Here is a 21,437-nt window from a genome sequence, read left to right on the forward strand (position 1 = left end):
CGAGAACGTGAACTCACTGCTGAAAGAAACCCGGATGAAAACGATAAACTGTGCACCTCTGACACTCGGGAATGTGAACTCACTGCCGAATGAAACCGAGATGAAATCAATCAACTGTGCAAGTCTGACACTTGGGAAAGGGAACTCACCTCTGAATGAAACTGTGCACCTCTGACAATCGGGAAAGTGAACTCACCGGAGAAAGACACCCTGATGAAATCAACAAACTGTGCAACTCTGACACGCGGGAAAGCGAACTCATTGTTGAACGAAACCCTGATGAAAACGATAAACTGCGCACCTCTGACACTCGGGCATGTGAACTCACTGCCGAACCGAACCCTGATGGAATCAATAAACTGTGCACCTCTGACGCTCGGGAAAGGGAACTCACCGGAGAAGGCAACCCTGAGGAAATCAATAAGCTGTGCACCTCTGACACTCCGGAAAGTGAACTCACTGCTGAATGAAACCGTGATCGAAGCAATAAACGGTGCACCTCTGACACTCGGGAACGTGAACTCATTGCTGAATGATACCCTGATAAATTAATAAACTGTGCACCTCTGAACCTCGGGAAACTGAACTCACTGCTGAACGAAACCCTGAATGAAATCAATAAGCTGTGCACCTCTGACACTCGAGAAAGTGAACTCACTGCTGAAGGAAACCCTAAAGAAATCAATAAAGTGTGCACGTCTGACACTCAGAAAAGTGAACTCACTGCTCAATGAAACCCTGATGAAAACAATAAACTGTGCAGCACACACACTCAGGAAAGTGTACTCAAAGCGGAAACAAAACCCTGATCAAGTGAGTACACGGGGTACCTCTGACACACGGGAAAGTGAACTCATTGCTGAACGAAACCGGGAATGAAATCAATCAACTGTGCAACTCTGACACCTGGGAAAGTGAACTCACCTCTGAATGAAACTGTGCACCTCTGACAATCGGGAAAGTGAACTCACCGGAGAAAGACACCCTGACGAAATCAATGAACAGTGCCACTCTGACACGCGGGAAACTGAACTCACCAGAGAGAGAAACCCTGATGACATCAATAAACTGTGCAATTCTGACACGCGGGAAAGGGAACTCACTGCTGAAAGAAAACCTGAAGACATCAATCAAGTGTGCACCTCTGACACTCAGGAAAGTGAACTCACTGCTCAATGAAACCATGATGAAACCATCAACTGAGCAGCACACACAATCAAGACAGTGTACTCAGCGCTGAATCACAAACCCGGATGAAATCAGGAAAATGGGAACCTCTCACACTCGGGAAAGGGAACTCACTGCTGAAAGAAACCCGGATGAAAACGATAAACTGTGCACCTCTGACACTCGGGAATGTGAACTCACTGCCGCATCGAACCCTGAGGGAATCAATAAACTGTGCACCTCTGACGCTCGGGAAAGGGAACTCACCGGAGACTGCAACCCTGAAGAAATCAATAAGCTGTGCACCTCTGACACTCCGGAAAGTGAACTCACTGCTGAATGAAACAGAGATGACATCAATAAACTGGGTAACTCTGACACGCGGGAAAGTGAACTCCCTGCTGAAGGAAACCGTGAGGAAACAATCAACTGTACACCTCTCACACTCGGGATAGTGAACTCACTGCTGAACGAAACCCTGAATGAAATCAATAAACTGTGCAACGCTGACCCTTGGGAAAGTGAACTCACTGCTGCATGAAACCCTGATGGAATCAATATACTGTGCACCTCGGAAAATCGGGTAAGTGAACTCACCGGAAAAAGAAACCGTGAGGAAAGAATAAACTGTGCACCTCTCACAGTCCGGACAGTGAACTCGCCGCAGAATGAAACTCTGATGAAACAATGAACTGTGCACCTCTCACGCTCGGGAAAGTGAACTCACAGCTGAATGAAACCGTGATGAAAACATAAACTGTGCACCTCTCACGCTCGGGAAAGTGAGCTCACTGATGAATGGAACCCTGAGGAAATCAAGAAACCGTGCACCTCTGCCATCAGGAAAGTGAACTCACGGCTCAATGAAGCCCAGATGAAAACACCACACTGTGCACCTCTGACACTCGGGAAAGTTAAGTCACCGGAGACAGAAACCCTGATGAAATCAATAAAGTGTGCACCTCTGACACGAGAGAAAGTGAACTCACTGCTAAATGAAACTGTAACGGAACCAGTAAACTGTGCACCTCTGACACTCGGGAGAGTGAACTCACTGCTGAACGAAACCGCGAGGGAAATCAATAAAGTGTGCACCTCTGACACTCGAGAACGTGAACTCACTGCTGAAAGAAACCCGGATGAAAACGATAAACTGTGCACCTCTGACACTCGGGAATGTGAACTCACTGCCGAATGAAACCGAGATGAAATCAATCAACTGTGCAAGTCTGACACTTGGGAAAGGGAACTCACCTCTGAATGAAACTGTGCACCTCTGACAATCGGGAAAGTGAACTCACCGGAGAAAGACACCCTGATGAAATCAACAAACTGTGCAACTCTGACACGCGGGAAAGCGAACTCATTGTTGAACGAAACCCTGATGAAAACGATAAACTGCGCACCTCTGACACTCGGGCATGTGAACTCACTGCCGAACCGAACCCTGATGGAATCAATAAACTGTGCACCTCTGACGCTCGGGAAAGGGAACTCACCGGAGAAGGCAACCCTGAGGAAATCAATAAGCTGTGCACCTCTGACACTCCGGAAAGTGAACTCACTGCTGAATGAAACCGTGATCGAAGCAATAAACGGTGCACCTCTGACACTCGGGAACGTGAACTCATTGCTGAATGATACCCTGATAAATTAATAAACTGTGCACCTCTGAACCTCGGGAAACTGAACTCACTGCTGAACGAAACCCTGAATGAAATCAATAAGCTGTGCACCTCTGACACTCGAGAAAGTGAACTCACTGCTGAAGGAAACCCTAAAGAAATCAATAAAGTGTGCACGTCTGACACTCAGAAAAGTGAACTCACTGCTCAATGAAACCCTGATGAAAACAATAAACTGTGCAGCACACACACTCAGGAAAGTGTACTCAAAGCGGAAACAAAAACCCTGATCAAGTGAGTACACGGGGTACCTCTGACACACGGGAAAGTGAACTCATTGCTGAACGAAACCGGGAATGAAATCAATCAACTGTGCAACTCTGACACCTGGGAAAGTGAACTCACCTCTGAATGAAACTGTGCACCTCTGACAATCGGGAAAGTGAACTCACCGGAGAAAGACACCCTGACGAAATCAATGAACAGTGCCACTCTGACACGCGGGAAACTGAACTCACCAGAGAGAGAAACCCTGATGACATCAATAAACTGTGCAATTCTGACACGCGGGAAAGGGAACTCACTGCTGAAAGAAAACCTGAAGACATCAATCAAGTGTGCACCTCTGACACTCAGGAAAGTGAACTCACTGCTCAATGAACCCAGGATGAAACCATCAACTGAGCAGCACACACAATCAAGACAGTGTACTCAGCGCTGAATCACAAACCCGGATGAAATCAGGAAAATGGGAACCTCTCACACTCGGGAAAGGGAACTCACTGCTGAAAGAAACCCGGATGAAAACGATAAACTGTGCACCTCTGACACTCGGGAATGTGAACTCACTGCCGCATCGAACCCTGAGGGAATCAATAAACTGTGCACCTCTGACGCTCGGGAAAGGGAACTCACCGGAGACTGCAACCCTGAAGAAATCAATAAGCTGTGCACCTCTGACACTCCGGAAAGTGAACTCACTGCTGAATGAAACAGAGATGACATCAATAAACTGGGTAACTCTGACACGCGGGAAAGTGAACTCCCTGCTGAAGGAAACCGTGAGGAAACAATCAACTGTACACCTCTCACACTCGGGATAGTGAACTCACTGCTGAACGAAACCCTGAATGAAATCAATAAACTGTGCAACGCTGACCCTTGGGAAAGTGAACTCACTGCTGCATGAAACCCTGATGGAATCAATATACTGTGCACCTCGGAAAATCGGGTAAGTGAACTCACCGGAAAAAGAAACCGTGAGGAAAGAATAAACTGTGCACCTCTCACAGTCCGGACAGTGAACTCGCCGCAGAATGAAACTCTGATGAAACAATGAACTGTGCACCTCTCACGCTCGGGAAAGTGAACTCACAGCTGAATGAAACCGTGATGAAAACATAAACTGTGCACCTCTCACGCTCGGGAAAGTGAGCTCACTGATGAATGGAACCCTGAGGAAATCAAGAAACCGTGCACCTCTGCCATCAGGAAAGTGAACTCACGGCTTAATGAAGCCCAGATGAAAACACCACACTGTGCACCTCTGACACTCGGGAAAGTTAAGTCACCGGAGACAGAAACCCTGATGAAATCAATAAAGTGTGCACCTCTGACACGAGAGAAAGTGAACTCACTGCTAAATGAAACTGTAACGGAACCAGTAAACTGTGCACCTCTGACACTCGGGAGAGTGAACTCACTGCTGAACGAAACCGCGAGGGAAATCAATAAAGTGTGCACCTCTGACACTCGAGAACGTGAACTCACTGCTGAAAGAAACCCGGATGAAAACGATAAACTGTGCACCTCTGACACTCGGGAATGTGAACTCACTGCCGAATGAAACCGAGATGAAATCAATCAACTGTGCAAGTCTGACACTTGGGAAAGGGAACTCACCTCTGAATGAAACTGTGCACCTCTGACAATCGGGAAAGTGAACTCACCGGAGAAAGACACCCTGATGAAATCAACAAACTGTGCAACTCTGACACGCGGGAAAGCGAACTCATTGTTGAACGAAACCCTGATGAAAACGATAAACTGCGCACCTCTGACACTCGGGCATGTGAACTCACTGCCGAACCGAACCCTGATGGAATCAATAAACTGTGCACCTCTGACGCTCGGGAAAGGGAACTCACCGGAGAAGGCAACCCTGAGGAAATCAATAAGCTGTGCACCTCTGACACTCCGGAAAGTGAACTCACTGCTGAATGAAACCGTGATCGAAGCAATAAACGGTGCACCTCTGACACTCGGGAACGTGAACTCATTGCTGAATGATACCCTGATAAATTAATAAACTGTGCACCTCTGAACCTCGGGAAACTGAACTCACTGCTGAACGAAACCCTGAATGAAATCAATAAGCTGTGCACCTCTGACACTCGAGAAAGTGAACTCACTGCTGAAGGAAACCCTAAAGAAATCAATAAAGTGTGCACGTCTGACACTCAGAAAAGTGAACTCACTGCTCAATGAAACCCTGATGAAAACAATAAACTGTGCAGCACACACACTCAGGAAAGTGTACTCAAAGCGGAAACAAAAACCCTGATCAAGTGAGTACACGGGGTACCTCTGACACACGGGAAAGTGAACTCATTGCTGAACGAAACCGGGAATGAAATCAATCAACGGTGCAACTCTGACACCTGGGAAAGTGAACTCACCTCTGAATGAAACTGTGCACCTCTGACAATCGGGAAAGTGAACTCACCGGAGAAAGACACCCTGACGAAATCAATGAACAGTGCCACTCTGACACGCGGGAAACTGAACTCACCAGAGAGAGAAACCCTGATGACATCAATAAACTGTGCAATTCTGACACGCGGGAAAGGGAACTCACTGCTGAAAGAAAACCTGAAGACATCAATCAAGTGTGCACCTCTGACACTCAGGAAAGTGAACTCACTGCTCAATGAAACCATGATGAAACCATCAACTGAGCAGCACACACAATCAAGACAGTGTACTCAGCGCTGAATCACAAACCCGGATGAAATCAGGAAAATGGGAACCTCTCACACTCGGGAAAGGGAACTCACTGCTGAAAGAAACCCGGATGAAAACGATAAACTGTGCACCTCTGACACTCGGGAATGTGAACTCACTGCCGCATCGAACCCTGAGGGAATCAATAAACTGTGCACCTCTGACGCTCGGGAAAGGGAACTCACCGGAGACTGCAACCCTGAAGAAATCAATAAGCTGTGCACCTCTGACACTCCGGAAAGTGAACTCACTGCTGAATGAAACAGAGATGACATCAATAAACTGGGTAACTCTGACACGCGGGAAAGTGAACTCACTGCTGAAGGAAACCGTGAGGAAACAATCAACTGTACACCTCTCACACTCGGGATAGTGAACTCACTGCTGAACGAAACCCTGAATGAAATCAATAAACTGTGCAACGCTGACCCTTGGGAAAGTGAACTCACTGCTGCATGAAACCCTGATGGAATCAATATACTGTGCACCTCGGAAAATCGGGTAAGTGAACTCACCGGAAAAAGAAACCGTGAGGAAAGAATAAACTGTGCACCTCTCACAGTCCGGACAGTGAACTCGCCGCAGAATGAAACTCTGATGAAACAATGAACTGTGCACCTCTCACGCTCGGGAAAGTGAACTCACAGCTGAATGAAACCGTGATGAAAACATAAACTGTGCACCTCTCACGCTCGGGAAAGTGAGCTCACTGATGAATGGAACCCTGAGGAAATCAAGAAACCGTGCACCTCTGCCATCAGGAAAGTGAACTCACGGCTCAATGAAGCCCAGATGAAAACACCACACTGTGCACCTCTGACACTCGGGAAAGTTAAGTCACCGGAGACAGAAACCCTGATGAAATCAATAAAGTGTGCACCTCTGACACGAGAGAAAGTGAACTCACTGCTAAATGAAACTGTAACGGAACCAGTAAACTGTGCACCTCTGACACTCGGGAGAGTGAACTCACTGCTGAACGAAACCGCGAGGGAAATCAATAAAGTGTGCACCTCTGACACTCGAGAACGTGAACTCACTGCTGAAAGAAACCCGGATGAAAACGATAAACTGTGCACCTCTGACACTCGGGAATGTGAACTCACTGCCGAATGAAACCGAGATGAAATCAATCAACTGTGCAAGTCTGACACTTGGGAAAGGGAACTCACCTCTGAATGAAACTGTGCACCTCTGACAATCGGGAAAGTGAACTCACCGGAGAAAGACACCCTGATGAAATCAACAAACTGTGCAACTCTGACACGCGGGAAAGCGAACTCATTGTTGAACGAAACCCTGATGAAAACGATAAACTGCGCACCTCTGACACTCGGGCATGTGAACTCACTGCCGAACCGAACCCTGATGGAATCAATAAACTGTGCACCTCTGACGCTCGGGAAAGGGAACTCACCGGAGAAGGCAACCCTGAGGAAATCAATAAGCTGTGCACCTCTGACACTCCGGAAAGTGAACTCACTGCTGAATGAAACCGTGATCGAAGCAATAAACGGTGCACCTCTGACACTCGGGAACGTGAACTCATTGCTGAATGATACCCTGATAAATTAATAAACTGTGCACCTCTGAACCTCGGGAAACTGAACTCACTGCTGAACGAAACCCTGAATGAAATCAATAAGCTGTGCACCTCTGACACTCGAGAAAGTGAACTCACTGCTGAAGGAAACCCTAAAGAAATCAATAAAGTGTGCACGTCTGACACTCAGAAAAGTGAACTCACTGCTCAATGAAACCCTGATGAAAACAATAAACTGTGCAGCACACACACTCAGGAAAGTGTACTCAAAGCGGAAACAAAAACCCTGATCAAGTGAGTACACGGGGTACCTCTGACACACGGGAAAGTGAACTCATTGCTGAACGAAACCGGGAATGAAATCAATCAACGGTGCAACTCTGACACCTGGGAAAGTGAACTCACCTCTGAATGAAACTGTGCACCTCTGACAATCGGGAAAGTGAACTCACCGGAGAAAGACACCCTGACGAAATCAATGAACAGTGCCACTCTGACACGCGGGAAACTGAACTCACCAGAGAGAGAAACCCTGATGACATCAATAAACTGTGCAATTCTGACACGCGGGAAAGGGAACTCACTGCTGAAAGAAAACCTGAAGACATCAATCAAGTGTGCACCTCTGACACTCAGGAAAGTGAACTCACTGCTCAATGAACCCAGGATGAAACCATCAACTGAGCAGCACACACAATCAAGACAGTGTACTCAGCGCTGAATCACAAACCCGGATGAAATCAGGAAAATGGGAACCTCTCACACTCGGGAAAGGGAACTCACTGCTGAAAGAAACCCGGATGAAAACGATAAACTGTGCACCTCTGACACTCGGGAATGTGAACTCACTGCCGCATCGAACCCTGAGGGAATCAATAAACTGTGCACCTCTGACGCTCGGGAAAGGGAACTCACCGGAGACTGCAACCCTGAAGAAATCAATAAGCTGTGCACCTCTGACACTCCGGAAAGTGAACTCACTGCTGAATGAAACAGAGATGACATCAATAAACTGGGTAACTCTGACACGCGGGAAAGTGAACTCCCTGCTGAAGGAAACCGTGAGGAAACAATCAACTGTACACCTCTCACACTCGGGATAGTGAACTCACTGCTGAACGAAACCCTGAATGAAATCAATAAACTGTGCAACGCTGACCCTTGGGAAAGTGAACTCACTGCTGCATGAAACCCTGATGGAATCAATATACTGTGCACCTCGGAAAATCGGGTAAGTGAACTCACCGGAAAAAGAAACCGTGAGGAAAGAATAAACTGTGCACCTCTCACAGTCCGGACAGTGAACTCGCCGCAGAATGAAACTCTGATGAAACAATGAACTGTGCACCTCTCACGCTCGGGAAAGTGAACTCACAGCTGAATGAAACCGTGATGAAAACATAAACTGTGCACCTCTCACGCTCGGGAAAGTGAGCTCACTGATGAATGGAACCCTGAGGAAATCAAGAAACCGTGCACCTCTGCCATCAGGAAAGTGAACTCACGGCTCAATGAAGCCCAGATGAAAACACCACACTGTGCACCTCTGACACTCGGGAAAGTTAAGTCACCGGAGACAGAAACCCTGATGAAATCAATAAAGTGTGCACCTCTGACACGAGAGAAAGTGAACTCACTGCTAAATGAAACTGTAACGGAACCAGTAAACTGTGCACCTCTGACACTCGGGAGAGTGAACTCACTGCTGAACGAAACCGCGAGGGAAATCAATAAAGTGTGCACCTCTGACACTCGAGAACGTGAACTCACTGCTGAAAGAAACCCGGATGAAAACGATAAACTGTGCACCTCTGACACTCGGGAATGTGAACTCACTGCCGAATGAAACCGAGATGAAATCAATCAACTGTGCAAGTCTGACACTTGGGAAAGGGAACTCACCTCTGAATGAAACTGTGCACCTCTGACAATCGGGAAAGTGAACTCACCGGAGAAAGACACCCTGATGAAATCAACAAACTGTGCAACTCTGACACGCGGGAAAGCGAACTCATTGTTGAACGAAACCCTGATGAAAACGATAAACTGCGCACCTCTGACACTCGGGCATGTGAACTCACTGCCGAACCGAACCCTGATGGAATCAATAAACTGTGCACCTCTGACGCTCGGGAAAGGGAACTCACCGGAGAAGGCAACCCTGAGGAAATCAATAAGCTGTGCACCTCTGACACTCCGGAAAGTGAACTCACTGCTGAATGAAACCGTGATCGAAGCAATAAACGGTGCACCTCTGACACTCGGGAACGTGAACTCATTGCTGAATGATACCCTGATAAATTAATAAACTGTGCACCTCTGAACCTCGGGAAACTGAACTCACTGCTGAACGAAACCCTGAATGAAATCAATAAGCTGTGCACCTCTGACACTCGAGAAAGTGAACTCACTGCTGAAGGAAACCCTAAAGAAATCAATAAAGTGTGCACGTCTGACACTCAGAAAAGTGAACTCACTGCTCAATGAAACCCTGATGAAAACAATAAACTGTGCAGCACACACACTCAGGAAAGTGTACTCAAAGCGGAAACAAAAACCCTGATCAAGTGAGTACACGGGTACCTCTGACACACGGGAAAGTGAACTCATTGCTGAACGAAACCGGGAATGAAATCAATCAACTGTGCAACTCTGACACCTGGGAAAGTGAACTCACCTCTGAATGAAACTGTGCACCTCTGACAATCGGGAAAGTGAACTCACCGGAGAAAGACACCCTGACGAAATCAATGAACAGTGCCACTCTGACACGCGGGAAACTGAACTCACCAGAGAGAGAAACCCTGATGACATCAATAAACTGTGCAATTCTGACACGCGGGAAAGGGAACTCACTGCTGAAAGAAAACCTGAAGACATCAATCAAGTGTGCACCTCTGACACTCAGGAAAGTGAACTCACTGCTCAATGAACCCAGGATGAAACCATCAACTGAGCAGCACACACAATCAAGACAGTGTACTCAGCGCTGAATCACAAACCCGGATGAAATCAGGAAAATGGGAACCTCTCACACTCGGGAAAGGGAACTCACTGCTGAAAGAAACCCGGATGAAAACGATAAACTGTGCACCTCTGACACTCGGGAATGTGAACTCACTGCCGCATCGAACCCTGAGGGAATCAATAAACTGTGCACCTCTGACGCTCGGGAAAGGGAACTCACCGGAGACTGCAACCCTGAAGAAATCAATAAGCTGTGCACCTCTGACACTCCGGAAAGTGAACTCACTGCTGAATGAAACAGAGATGACATCAATAAACTGGGTAACTCTGACACGCGGGAAAGTGAACTCCTGCTGAAGGAAACCGTGAGGAAACAATCAACTGTACACCTCTCACACTCGGGATAGTGAACTCACTGCTGAACGAAACCCTGAATGAAATCAATAAACTGTGCAACGCTGACCCTTGGGAAAGTGAACTCACTGCTGCATGAAACCCTGATGGAATCAATATACTGTGCACCTCGGAAAATCGGGTAAGTGAACTCACCGGAAAAAGAAACCGTGAGGAAAGAATAAACTGTGCACCTCTCACAGTCCGGACAGTGAACTCGCCGCAGAATGAAACTCTGATGAAACAATGAACTGTGCACCTCTCACGCTCGGGAAAGTGAACTCACAGCTGAATGAAACCGTGATGAAAACATAAACTGTGCACCTCTCACGCTCGGGAAAGTGAGCTCACTGATGAATGGAACCCTGAGGAAATCAAGAAACCGTGCACCTCTGCCATCAGGAAAGTGAACTCACGGCTTAATGAAGCCCAGATGAAAACACCACACTGTGCACCTCTGACACTCGGGAAAGTTAAGTCACCGGAGACAGAAACCCTGATGAAATCAATAAAGTGTGCACCTCTGACACGAGAGAAAGTGAACTCACTGCTAAATGAAACTGTAACGGAACCAGTAAACTGTGCACCTCTGACACTCGGGAGAGTGAACTCACTGCTGAACGAAACCGCGAGGGAAATCAATAAAGTGTGCACCTCTGACACTCGAGAACGTGAACTCACTGCTGAAAGAAACCCGGATGAAAACGATAAACTGTGCACCTCTGACACTCGGGAATGTGAACTCACTGCCGAATGAAACCGAGATGAAATCAATCAACTGTGCAAGTCTGACACTTGGGAAAGGGAACTCACCTCTGAATGAAACTGTGCACCTCTGACAATCGGGAAAGTGAACTCACCGGAGAAAGACACCCTGATGAAATCAACAAACTGTGCAACTCTGACACGCGGGAAAGCGAACTCATTGTTGAACGAAACCCTGATGAAAACGATAAACTGCGCACCTCTGACACTCGGGCATGTGAACTCACTGCCGAACCGAACCCTGATGGAATCAATAAACTGTGCACCTCTGACGCTCGGGAAAGGGAACTCACCGGAGAAGGCAACCCTGAGGAAATCAATAAGCTGTGCACCTCTGACACTCCGGAAAGTGAACTCACTGCTGAATGAAACCGTGATCGAAGCAATAAACGGTGCACCTCTGACACTCGGGAACGTGAACTCATTGCTGAATGATACCCTGATAAATTAATAAACTGTGCACCTCTGAACCTCGGGAAACTGAACTCACTGCTGAACGAAACCCTGAATGAAATCAATAAGCTGTGCACCTCTGACACTCGAGAAAGTGAACTCACTGCTGAAGGAAACCCTAAAGAAATCAATAAAGTGTGCACGTCTGACACTCAGAAAAGTGAACTCACTGCTCAATGAAACCCTGATGAAAACAATAAACTGTGCAGCACACACACTCAGGAAAGTGTACTCAAAGCGGAAACAAAACCCTGATCAAGTGAGTACACGGGGTACCTCTGACACACGGGAAAGTGAACTCATTGCTGAACGAAACCGGGAATGAAATCAATCAACTGTGCAACTCTGACACCTGGGAAAGTGAACTCACCTCTGAATGAAACTGTGCACCTCTGACAATCGGGAAAGTGAACTCACCGGAGAAAGACACCCTGACGAAATCAATGAACAGTGCCACTCTGACACGCGGGAAACTGAACTCACCAGAGAGAGAAACCCTGATGACATCAATAAACTGTGCAATTCTGACACGCGGGAAAGGGAACTCACTGCTGAAAGAAAACCTGAAGACATCAATCAAGTGTGCACCTCTGACACTCAGGAAAGTGAACTCACTGCTCAATGAAACCATGATAAACCATCAACTGAGCAGCACACACAATCAAGACAGTGTACTCAGCGCTGAATCACAAACCCGGATGAAATCAGGAAAATGGGAACCTCTCACACTCGGGAAAGGGAACTCACTGCTGAAAGAAACCCGGATGAAAACGATAAACTGTGCACCTCTGACACTCGGGAATGTGAACTCACTGCCGCATCGAACCCTGAGGGAATCAATAAACTGTGCACCTCTGACGCTCGGGAAAGGGAACTCACCGGAGACTGCAACCCTGAAGAAATCAATAAGCTGTGCACCTCTGACACTCCGGAAAGTGAACTCACTGCTGAATGAAACAGAGATGACATCAATAAACTGGGTAACTCTGACACGCGGGAAAGTGAACTCCTGCTGAAGGAAACCGTGAGGAAACAATCAACTGTACACCTCTCACACTCGGGATAGTGAACTCACTGCTGAACGAAACCCTGAATGAAATCAATAAACTGTGCAACGCTGACCCTTGGGAAAGTGAACTCACTGCTGCATGAAACCCTGATGGAATCAATATACTGTGCACCTCGGAAAATCGGGTAAGTGAACTCACCGGAAAAAGAAACCGTGAGGAAAGAATAAACTGTGCACCTCTCACAGTCCGGACAGTGAACTCGCCGCAGAATGAAACTCTGATGAAACAATGAACTGTGCACCTCTCACGCTCGGGAAAGTGAACTCACAGCTGAATGAAACCGTGATGAAAACATAAACTGTGCACCTCTCACGCTCGGGAAAGTGAGCTCACTGATGAATGGAACCCTGAGGAAATCAAGAAACCGTGCACCTCTGCCATCAGGAAAGTGAACTCACGGCTCAATGAAGCCCAGATGAAAACACCACACTGTGCACCTCTGACACTCGGGAAAGTTAAGTCACCGGAGACAGAAACCCTGATGAAATCAATAAAGTGTGCACCTCTGACACGAGAGAAAGTGAACTCACTGCTAAATGAAACTGTAACGGAACCAGTAAACTGTGCACCTCTGACACTCGGGAGAGTGAACTCACTGCTGAACGAAACCGCGAGGGAAATCAATAAAGTGTGCACCTCTGACACTCGAGAACGTGAACTCACTGCTGAAAGAAACCCGGATGAAAACGATAAACTGTGCACCTCTGACACTCGGGAATGTGAACTCACTGCCGAATGAAACCGAGATGAAATCAATCAACTGTGCAAGTCTGACACTTGGGAAAGGGAACTCACCTCTGAATGAAACTGTGCACCTCTGACAATCGGGAAAGTGAACTCACCGGAGAAAGACACCCTGATGAAATCAACAAACTGTGCAACTCTGACACGCGGGAAAGCGAACTCATTGTTGAACGAAACCCTGATGAAAACGATAAACTGCGCACCTCTGACACTCGGGCATGTGAACTCACTGCCGAACCGAACCCTGATGGAATCAATAAACTGTGCACCTCTGACGCTCGGGAAAGGGAACTCACCGGAGAAGGCAACCCTGAGGAAATCAATAAGCTGTGCACCTCTGACACTCCGGAAAGTGAACTCACTGCTGAATGAAACCGTGATCGAAGCAATAAACGGTGCACCTCTGACACTCGGGAACGTGAACTCATTGCTGAATGATACCCTGATAAATTAATAAACTGTGCACCTCTGAACCTCGGGAAACTGAACTCACTGCTGAACGAAACCCTGAATGAAATCAATAACCTGTGCACCTCTGACACTCGAGAAAGTGAACTCACTGCTGAAGGAAACCCTAAAGAAATCAATAAAGTGTGCACGTCTGACACTCAGAAAAGTGAACTCACTGCTCAATGAAACCCTGATGAAAACAATAAACTGTGCAGCACACACACTCAGGAAAGTGTACTCAAAGCGGAAACAAAAACCCTGATCAAGTGAGTACACGGGTACCTCTGACACACGGGAAAGTGAACTCATTGCTGAACGAAACCGGGAATGAAATCAATCAACGGTGCAACTCTGACACCTGGGAAAGTGAACTCACCTCTGAATGAAACTGTGCACCTCTGACAATCGGGAAAGTGAACTCACCGGAGAAAGACACCCTGACGAAATCAATGAACAGTGCCACTCTGACACGCGGGAAACTGAACTCACCAGAGAGAGAAACCCTGATGACATCAATAAACTGTGCAATTCTGACACGCGGGAAAGGGAACTCACTGCTGAAAGAAAACCTGAAGACATCAATCAAGTGTGCACCTCTGACACTCAGGAAAGTGAACTCACTGCTCAATGAAACCATGATGAAACCATCAACTGAGCAGCACACACAATCAAGACAGTGTACTCAGCGCTGAATCACAAACCCGGATGAAATCAGGAAAATGGGAACCTCTCACACTCGGGAAAGGGAACTCACTGCTGAAAGAAACCCGGATGAAAACGATAAACTGTGCACCTCTGACACTCGGGAATGTGAACTCACTGCCGCATCGAACCCTGAGGGAATCAATAAACTGTGCACCTCTGACGCTCGGGAAAGGGAACTCACCGGAGACTGCAACCCTGAAGAAATCAATAAGCTGTGCACCTCTGACACTCCGGAAAGTGAACTCACTGCTGAATGAAACAGAGATGACATCAATAAACTGGGTAACTCTGACACGCGGGAAAGTGAACTCCTGCTGAAGGAAACCGTGAGGAAACAATCAACTGTACACCTCTCACACTCGGGATAGTGAACTCACTGCTGAACGAAACCCTGAATGAAATCAATAAACTGTGCAACGCTGACCCTTGGGAAAGTGAACTCACTGCTGCATGAAACCCTGATGGAATCAATATACTGTGCACCTCGGAAAATCGGGTAAGTGAACTCACCGGAAAAAGAAACCGTGAGGAAAGAATAAACTGTGCACCTCTCACAGTCCGGACAGTGAACTCGCCGCAGAATGAAACTCTGATGAAACAATGAACTGTGCACCTCTCACGCTCGGGAAAGTGAACTCACAGCTGAATGAAACCGTGATGAAAACATAAACTGTGCACCTCTCACGCTCGGGAAAGTGAGCTCACTGATGAATGGAACCCTGAGGAAATCAAGAAACCGTGCACCTCTGCCATCAGGAAAGTGAACTCACGGCTCAATGAAGCCCAGATGAAAACACCACACTGTGCACCTCTGACACTCGGGAAAGTTAAGTCACCGGAGACAGAAACCCTGATGAAATCAATAAAGTGTGCACCTCTGACACGAGAGAAAGTGAACTCACTGCTAAATGAAACTGTAACGGAACCAGTAAACTGTGCACCTCTGACACTCGGGAGAGTGAACTCACTGCTGAACGAAACCGCGAGGGAAATCAATAAAGTGTGCACCTCTGACACTCGAGAACGTGAACTCACTGCTGAAAGAAACCCGGATGAAAACGATAAACTGTGCACCTCTGACACTCGGGAATGTGAACTCACTGCCGAATGAAACCGAGATGAAATCAATCAACTGTGCAAGTCTGACACTTGGGAAAGGGAACTCACCTCTGAATGAAACTGTGCACCTCTGACAATCGGGAAAGTGAACTCACCGGAGAAAGACACCCTGATGAAATCAACAAACTGTGCAACTCTGACACGCGGGAAAGCGAACTCATTGTTGAACGAAACCCTGATGAAAACGATAAACTGCGCACCTCTGACACTCGGGCATGTGAACTCACTGCCGAACCGAACCCTGATGGAATCAATAAACTGTGCACCTCTGACGCTCGGGAAAGGGAACTCACCGGAGAAGGCAACCCTGAGGAAATCAATAAGCTGTGCACCTCTGACACTCCGGAAAGTGAACTCACTGCTGAATGAAACCGTGATCGAAGCAATAAACGGTGCACCTCTGACACTCGGAACGTGAACTCATTGCTGAATGATACCCTGATAAATTAATAAACTGTGCACCTCTGAACCTCGGGAAACTGAACTCACTGCTGAACGAAACCCTGAATGAAATCAATAAGCTGTGCACCTCTGACACTCGAGAAAGTGAACTCACTGCTGAAGGAAACCCTAAAGAAATCAATAAAGTGTGCACGTCTGACACTCAGAAAAGTGAACTCACTGCTCAATGAAACCCTGATGAAAACAATAAACTGTGCAGCACACACACTCAGGAAAGTGTACTCAAAGCGGAAACAAAAACCCTGATCAAGTGAGTACACGGGGTACCTCTGACACACGGGAAAGTGAACTCATTGCTGAACGAAACCGGGAATGAAATCAATCAACGGTGCAACTCTGACACCTGGGAAAGTGAACTCACCTCTGAATGAAACTGTGCACCTCTGACAATCGGGAAAGTGAACTCACCGGAGAAAGACACCCTGACGAAATCAATGAACAGTGCCACTCTGACACGCGGGAAACTGAACTCACCAGAGAGAGAAACCCTGATGACATCAATAAACTGTGCAATTCTGACACGCGGGAAAGGGAACTCACTGCTGAAAGAAAACCTGAAGACATCAATCAAGTGTGCACCTCTGACACTCAGGAAAGTGAACTCACTGCTCAATGAAACCATGATGAAACCATCAACTGAGCAGCACACACAATCAAGACAGTGTACTCAGCGCTGAATCACAAACCCGGATGAAATCAGGAAAATGGGAACCTCTCACACTCGGGAAAGGGAACTCACTGCTGAAAGAAACCCGGATGAAAACGATAAACTGTGCACCTCTGACACTCGGGAATGTGAACTCACTGCCGCATCGAACCCTGAGGGAATCAATAAACTGTGCACCTCTGACGCTCGGGAAAGGGAACTCACCGGAGACTGCAACCCTGAAGAAATCAATAAGCTGTGCACCTCTGACACTCCGGAAAGTGAACTCACTGCTGAATGAAACAGAGATGACATCAATAAACTGGGTAACTCTGACACGCGGGAAAGTGAACTCCCTGCTGAAGGAAACCGTGAGGAAACAATCAACTGTACACCTCTCACACTCGGGATAGTGAACTCACTGCTGAACGAAACCCTGAATGAAATCAATAAACTGTGCAACGCTGACCCTTGGGAAAGTGAACTCACTGCTGCATGAAACCCTGATGGAATCAATATACTGTGCACCTCGGAAAATCGGGTAAGTGAACTCACCGGAAAAAGAAACCGTGAGGAAAGAATAAACTGTGCACCTCTCACAGTCCGGACAGTGAACTCGCCGCAGAATGAAACTCTGATGAAACAATGAACTGTGCACCTCTCACGCTCGGGAAAGTGAACTCACAGCTGAATGAAACCGTGATGAAAACATAAACTGTGCACCTCTCACGCTCGGGAAAGTGAGCTCACTGATGAATGGAACCCTGAGGAAATCAAGAAACCGTGCACCTCTGCCATCAGGAAAGTGAACTCACGGCTCAATGAAGCCCAGATGAAAACACCACACTGTGCACCTCTGACACTCGGGAAAGTTAAGTCACCGGAGACAGAAACCCTGATGAAATCAATAAAGTGTGCACCTCTGACACGAGAGAAAGTGAACTCACTGCTAAATGAAACTGTAACGGAACCAGTAAACTGTGCACCTCTGACACTCGGGAGAGTGAACTCACTGCTGAACGAAACCGTGAGGGAAATCAATAAAGTGTGCACCTCTGACACTCGAGAACGTGAACTCACTGCTGAAAGAAACCCGGATGAAAACGATAAACTGTGCACCTCTGACACTCGGGAATGTGAACTCACTGCCGAATGAAACCGAGATGAAATCAATCAACTGTGCAAGTCTGACACTTGGGAAAGGGAACTCACCTCTGAATGAAACTGTGCACCTCTGACAATCGGGAAAGTGAACTCACCGGAGAAAGACACCCTGATGAAATCAACAAACTGTGCAACTCTGACACGCGGGAAAGCGAACTCATTGTTGAACGAAACCCTGATGAAAACGATAAACTGCGCACCTCTGACACTCGGGCATGTGAACTCACTGCCGAACCGAACCCTGATGGAATCAATAAACTGTGCACCTCTGACGCTCGGGAAAGGGAACTCACCGGAGAAGGCAACCCTGAGGAAATCAATAAGCTGTGCACCTCTGACACTCCGGAAAGTGAACTCACTGCTGAATGAAACCGTGATCGAAGCAATAAACGGTGCACCTCTGACACTCGGAACGTGAACTCATTGCTGAATGATACCCTGATAAATTAATAAACTGTGCACCTCTGAACCTCGGGAAACTGAACTCACTGCTGAACGAAACCCTGAATGAAATCAATAAGCTGTGCACCTCTGACACTCGAGAAAGTGAACTCACTGCTGAAGGAAACCCTAAAGAAATCAATAAAGTGTGCACGTCTGACACTCAGAAAAGTGAACTCACTGCTCAATGAAACCCTGATGAAAACAATAAACTGTGCAGCACACACACTCAGGAAAGTGTACTCAAAGCGGAAACAAAAACCCTGATCAAGTGAGTACACGGGGTACCTCTGACACACGGGAAAGTGAACTCATTGCTGAACGAAACCGGGAATGAAATCAATCAACTGTGCAACTCTGACACCTGGGAAAGTGAACTCACCTCTGAATGAAACTGTGCACCTCTGACAATCGGGAAAGTGAACTCACCGGAGAAAGACACCCTGACGAAATCAATGAACAGTGCCACTCTGACACGCGGGAAACTGAACTCACCAGAGAGAGAAACCCTGATGACATCAATAAACTGTGCAATTCTGACACGCGGGAAAGGGAACTCACTGCTGAAAGAAAACCTGAAGACATCAATCAAGTGTGCACCTCTGACACTCAGGAAAGTGAACTCACTGCTCAATGAAACCATGATGAAACCATCAACTGAGCAGCACACACAATCAAGACAGTGTACTCAGCGCTGAATCACAAACCCGGATGAAATCAGGAAAATGGGAACCTCTCACACTCGGGAAAGGGAACTCACTGCTGAAAGAAACCCGGATGAAAACGATAAACTGTGCACCTCTGACACTCGGGAATGTGAACTCACTGCCGCATCGAACCCTGAGGGAATCAATAAACTGTGCACCTCTGACGCTCGGGAAAGGGAACTCACCGGAGACTGCAACCCTGAAGAAATCAATAAGCTGTGCACCTCTGACACTCCGGAAAGTGAACTCACTGCTGAATGAAACAGAGATGACATCAATAAACTGGGTAACTCTGACACGCGGGAAAGTGAACTCACTGCTGAAGGAAACCGTGAGGAAACAATCAACTGTACACCTCTCACACTCGGGATAGTGAACTCACTGCTGAACGAAACCCTGAATGAAATCAATAAACTGTGCAACGCTGACCCTTGGGAAAGTGAACTCACTGCTGCATGAAACCCTGATGGAATCAATATACTGTGCACCTCGGAAAATCGGGTAAGTGAACTCACCGGAAAAAGAAACCGTGAGGAAAGAATAAACTGTGCACCTCTCACAGTCCGGACAGCGAACTCGCCGCAGAATGAAACTCTGATGAAACAATGAACTGTGCACCTCTCACGCTCGGGAAAGTGAACTCACAGCTGAATGAAACCGTGATGAAAACATAAACTGTGCACCTCTCACGCTCGGGAAAGTGAGCTCACTGATGAATGGAACCCTGAGGAAATCAAGAAACCGTGCACCTCTGCCATCAGGAAAGTGAACTCACGGCTCAATGAAGCCCAGATGAAAACACCACACTGTGCACCTCTGACACTCGGGAAAGTTAAGTCACCGGAGACAGAAACCCTGATGAAATCAATAAAGTGTGCACCTCTGACACGAGAGAAAGTGAACTCACTGCTAAATGAAACTGTAACGGAACCAGTAAACTGTGCACCTCTGACACGCGGGAGAGTGAACTCACTGCTGAACGAAACCGCGAGGAAATCAATAAAGTGTGCACCTCTGACACTCGAGAACGTGAACTCACTGCTGAAAGAAACCCGGATGAAAACGATAAACTGTGCACCTCTGACACTCGGGAATGTGAACTCACTGCCGAATGAAACCGAGATGAAATCAATCAACTGTGCAAGTCTGACACTTGGGAAAGGGAACTCACCTCTGAATGAAACTGTGCACCTCTGACAATCGGGAAAGTGAACTCACCGGAGAAAGACACCCTGACGAAATCAACAAACTGTGCAAATCTGACACGCGGGAAAGCGAACTCATTGTTGAACGAAACCCTGATGAAAACGATAAACTGCGCACCTCTGACACTCGGGCATGTGAACTCACTGCCGAACCGAACCCTGATGGAATCAATAAACTGTGCACCTCTGACGCTCGGGAAAGGGAACTCACCGGAGAAGGCAACCCTGAGGAAATCAATAAGCTGTGCACCTCTGACACTCCGGAAAGTGAACTCACTGCTGAATGAAACCGTGATCGAAGCAATAAACGGTGCACCTCTGACACTCGGGAACGTGAACTCCTTGCTGAATGATACCCTGATAAATTAATAAACTGTGCACCTCTGACACTCGGGAAACTGAACTCACTGCTGAACGAAACCCTGAATGAAATCAATAAGCTGTGCACCTCTGACACTCGAGAAAGTGAACTCACTGCTGAAGGAAACCCTAAAGAAATCAATAAAGTGTGCACGTCTGACACTCAGAAAAGTGAACTCACTGCTCAATGAAACCCTGATGAAAACAATAAACTGTGCAGCACACACACTCAGGAAAGTGTACTCAAAGCGGAAACAAAAACCCTGATCAAGTGAGTACACGGGGTACCTCTGACACACGGGAAAGTGAACTCATTGCTGAACGAAACCGGGAATGAAATCAATCAACTGTGCAACTCTGACACCTGGGAAAGTGAACTCACCTCTGAATGAAACTGTGCACCTCTGACAATCGGGAAAGTGAACTCACCGGAGAAAGACACCCTGAC

General features: G+C 47.3%; 1 protein-coding gene across 1 annotated transcript in view; it reads right to left on the reverse strand.

Annotated features, from left to right (window-relative positions):
* LOC105602020 (zinc finger protein 28 homolog) overlaps positions 1-21,437 on the reverse strand; it is a 102,653-nt gene that overhangs the window by 56,774 nt on the left and 24,442 nt on the right.

This window comes from Ovis aries, chromosome 14 (assembly GCF_016772045.2).
Source record: "Ovis aries strain OAR_USU_Benz2616 breed Rambouillet chromosome 14, ARS-UI_Ramb_v3.0, whole genome shotgun sequence".
Taxonomy (NCBI): domain Eukaryota; kingdom Metazoa; phylum Chordata; class Mammalia; order Artiodactyla; family Bovidae; genus Ovis; species Ovis aries.